The sequence below is a fragment of the Phoenix dactylifera genome, chromosome 8 (assembly GCF_051530095.1).
Source record: "Phoenix dactylifera cultivar Ajwa chromosome 8, Ajwa_hap1_PhDact_Kaust_v1.1, whole genome shotgun sequence".
NCBI lineage: Eukaryota > Viridiplantae > Streptophyta > Magnoliopsida > Arecales > Arecaceae > Phoenix > Phoenix dactylifera.
The window spans coordinates 23,998,296-24,003,074 of record NC_143197.1 but is presented as its reverse complement, the minus strand read 5'-3'; the positions used below and the strand labels follow the sequence as shown (position 1 = coordinate 24,003,074).

The 4,779-nt window shown below is 40.8% G+C and overlaps 1 pseudogene; it reads left to right on the top strand.

Moving 5' to 3' along the window:
- Window positions 1-2,001: 2,001 nt before the first annotated feature.
- Window positions 2,002-2,870, top strand: LOC103707038 (putative calcium-binding protein CML36 pseudogene; annotated as a pseudogene).
- The last annotated feature ends 1,909 nt before the right edge of the window (window positions 2,871-4,779 follow it).

Genomic DNA, 4,779 nt, shown 5'->3' with positions numbered 1-4,779 from the left:
AGGAAAATATGGCCTTGAGGGGCGTTTTTAAGGTTATTTATTGGTGGAGAAAAATGAGGACTGTTGGAGACCAAGGCAGGGGTCTTTTCTTCCGTTCTCTTGTACTGGGACTGGGGGGCGACGGGTAGTCTTCATGGTGTCATGGGAAAGAGGGCTGGGAAGTAGCTGAGAAGGTTCCCTTCTGACCCCCTTAAAATCGGGTACTGAAAAGGAATTGCCGTTTGGTTGTCTATGTCCTTTATGGGGACAGGAGGGTATAAAAATTAGTGGTAGATTTGGGGAAATTAAACCTGAGTTTCAAGAGTTAAGTACATATAAAAGATGAATAAGACTGTCTCTTTATAAAAAAACGAGGACCCGGACCGTGCCTAACATCCATCTTTTGGCCTCCAAGCCGGCCTGGCTGCCTTCATCGTCCATAATTATAGATAATGACCATAATCACATAAATAATATGATTGTTGCAGTGGCGGCATTATTATTTTCAATATTATCGTCGACCCTTTATAATAAATTTAGGTGTGACTTCATCATAACTAATATCTAATTTAAAACCATGCTCTTGCAACTATAGTATACAATTGTCTAAAGCAGTTACATGTCGTTTAAATTGCCTGTAATGTTATTTAACTTTTTGTTTCACCATTATCTGGTGGGATGGATGCTGTCTCATACTATAGGCATTATTTGAAAACAATGATGTAATTTAGACCTTTACTCGTTACATAGAGTATATTTGGCTCGATAGATAGGTTATATCATTTATTCAACAATTTATATTTCAATTGAAATTAATCTATTACACCATATTTAATTGTTGAAAACTATAAAAATGGTGAATGAAACTTAATTAAATGAAATATTAGAGACCATCATGCACTCAAAGTAGTTCCTAAGCTAAATTTGTACAAAATTTTAAGTTCGAGATAATCACATAAATATTGATAGATGCTATATTATCCGTAGGTTCTAATAAGTATCATCATGATGATAGGATGTTGCTAAAGTGAAGCATTCCCAAAATGCTTAGATGAAAGTTGTCATTATATTTGTTAAAATTGGTGTGTGTATTGCATGTGACATGACTAATTAGAGCATGGTAGATATCCATGACAATGTGTTGGACTCTAGGCTCTTTGTGTTATATATATCAGTAGAGATATAAGCAGAAGCTTTACAAATCGCAGAACACTCAAGATTGAATTTGTAACCCTCGTTATTATGTAGCCATTTTTTTTTCTAAAAAGTTGATAATCAATTAAAGTAGTGCTATAATGTTGTCTTATAATTGGAATTGGTTACGCGTATGTAAGCTAAGGAAGTCCGAGAATCATAGTCAGAACCATTTTTTCTGGTTGTAAACTCAAATGGGCTAGCAGCATCATATTTCAAAACCCTAACTATATGAACTCCTTAAAAAAGCTAATTAATAAGATGTCCTGCACTAAATAACATATTATTAATTCCCCCTTCATACAATTCAAATGAATTTGTGTGTTAAAGCATAAATTCAACTCGTACATATGCATGCAGCCAAAACTGACCGAACGTGTTAGTCCAAAATGGAAACTAAATAAACCCTAGGTTAGGAATAGATTCTCTAGAACTCAGACTAATCATATCATATCCATCAAAACATAGCGAAATCCCTTAAAAAAGCATAGTCTAGAATTTCAAGCTGACAATCTATGGTTTCGGATCCCATTAAACTAATCCAATCAATTGGGTTGAGCAAATGAGTGAATCTACCTTGGGAAAGTCAATTGCAAAATCAATTTGAATTTTGTTCCAATTTGATCCGAATTCATCCAAAACAATATCAGATGTTCCAATTTGTTACAACTTTCTTAAGCAAAATAACGTCAAATCTTTTCAAATAAATTAAACGAAAAAAAAAAGCCGTTATACTCCCCTCGGAGAACAAATTGCCGTACTTTCCCGCGAAGCTTCCTCGAAGCCCACTTCCCCACCTTCGCTTCTTTAATAACCCCTCCCTCCCTCCCTCCCTCCCTTCCCCGTGTCTTTCTCTCTCTCGCGGGCGCGCGCGGGGAAGCTAAAAGCCATGAAGATCATTTGCCTTCAGCCGCCCTTCTTCGTCTCGTCGAAGAAGAAATCCCGCTCCATCACCCGATCCAAGGCTTCCTCCTTCGGATCCAACGCCGCTTCCTCCTCCGACGAAACCCAGTCCACCCCCAAATCCGTCCTCCCCCCGTCTCCACGCCGCCGCGTGGCCAAATCGGCCTCCATCGGCGGCGGCGAAGAGTGCTGGTCCTCGTCGTCGACGGACCACTCTCCGGCAGAGAGGGAGGGGGAGGACAGGGTCACGCGGCGGGAGCTGGAGGTCGTTCTCCGGCGGCTGGGGCCGGACCCGCCGACGGAGGAGGAAGTGGCGGCGATGCTCGCCGAGGCGGACCGCGGCGGCGACGGGAGCATCCGGCTGCAGGAGATCGTGGCGCTGGGCTCGGCCTTCGGGCCCCCCGTCGCGCCGGAGCTCCGGGAGACGTTCGCCGTCTTCGACGTCGACGGCGACGGTAAGATCTCCGCTGAGGAGCTGCTCGCGATGTTCGTCACCCTCGGCGACGAGCGGTGTACGCTGGAGGATTGCCGCCGTATGATCGGCGTCGTCGATTCGGACTGCGATGGCTTCGTCTGCTTCGAGGATTTCGTTCGCATGATGCACGGCCAGAGATAGACGAGTGCACTAATCTCAGGATCTAATCTAACAAAAATGGACGGTGGTGATGAACGGTTTCGTTTTCTTTTCTTTCTTCGTCTTGTAATTTTTAAAAAAAGGTCAAATCAGTCGCCTTCATCGGTCATGTATCTTTGGATCAGATTAAAATCGATCAATCTAATGATGCTAATCCTTTGCCTCAATATTCGTGTTTTCTGATAGCCGGTAAGCCTCGAACGTGGACGAATAGAATGTGATGGTCGTTTTCAGTCGCTTTGGGACAGCTACGAAGGTGGGAAAAAGTCGTACACGGCGAAGCCGAATTCTATGAATATTCCACGATTGGAGGTATTGGGAGGAAATTTTTACCACTTACGGTCACGGAATCCCACAGCTTCTCTTCCCTTTGATGGGTCAGGCTAGAAACAGAAACCCAAGTCTCAAATTTGAAAACCATTTCCCTATTGCTCATTCACAAATTTTAATTCTTATTTTTTGATTTTTGAGAAATGTGGACGGCCATTTTATGGGAATTTGTGAAATTGTTCATGCCTAATATTTAGAGAAGCACTTTTAAGATTTGGTGTGGAAATACCCTCTCCATGTCCTTACTTTGGTTGATGTGAACCCAGGTTGGCCGCATAATGAAGTGAGAATAGATATAATGGGCATCCCAAGAGCTAATACTGAATAGACATTATATAAGAGCCGTCTAAATAGCATTCGGATAGAGGCCGAATCGAGAACATTCCCCAAAAGGCCGAATACATGGAATGACGGTATGCCGATAAAAATAGGCCGAATGGCAGGTAGTATAGGATCTATAGGCACAGCGTTAGTTTCCATAAACCACAAGAAGTGGAAGCAGACATGGGCAACAATCATAGTAGGTAGTTATTTTATTTTAGTATAACTATTGGAATTAAAGTCCTTCAACAATCAATCCAGTACATTTTTATCTTATCTTAATTTTACTTTATCTTTATTTTAAGAGTAAGCGTTACTTAGATTTCTACCATAATCCGGATATAATTTAGATTTCTACCATTGATTAAGTATAATTTAGATTTCTAAGATTTTTACTATAGTCTAGCACTACCCCCTACTATAGCTTAGTACTATATCTTTACCGTAGCCTAGCGTTATATCCCTTATCCATCTTCAAATGGTAATATAATAAACTTACGTTACTCTTTATCTTTCTCTCGATCTTTATCGTCATCTTTTCAGCTCTTCAAATGCTGGTGACATGAAAACTTGACGCCTTTTTCAACTGGTCAATCGAGTTTCCTAAAACTCTTGGTTTTCTAGTGCTTGTCTGGATGGGATGGAAAAAGTACCAACACGCACCGATAAAAGATGTTTGCAACCAGTAGGCTCTAAGGCTTATCGTCCATGAATGGGCGTCATATGGATGCCAAACAACATGGTTTCAAAGGAATCTGTCTCAAGGGGATCAAACAAATCATAGCGAGATACATCTTTAAAGAGCTAACATTTATTATGCCCATCATTGGAAACATATATGGCCTTCTCCGGAGGAATAGACATTATTGAAGATGCAAAGCAATGCACTAACACAAAAGAAGCGTGATGGCCAAATTGCAATCAAATGGTATGAAAATGGAATAAAGACATAATTTTAGTGCACTAGGATGTATGCTCTTTGTCCTAAATATACATTGTAAATCTTTACCATATACCATGGCTATATATAAAGAATTAAATTGAGAAAGTTTCTTTTCGTCCTAATTCAGCCTTCGGAGAATTTAGGGACAAAGAAATTGATAAAGCAAACTAATGTGAAAAGCATCATAATTATCCTTACAGCTAGGGGTGGCAAAATATGACCCGACCCGCCAATCCGATCCGTATTCGATCCGCCATAAACAGGTTTGGGTTTGGCCTAAACAGGTTCGGATCGTAAACAGGTCGACCAGTTTAACCTATTTATTAATTGGGTCAGATATGGGTTTTAGATGTCTGACCCGTTTAAACCGTTTAACCCGTTTAACTGTTGGGCAGGTTAAACAAGTTAAACGAGTTAAACAGGTTAAACAGGTCTAAACAGGTTAAACGGGTCAGGTTGGGCAAACAGGTTAAAC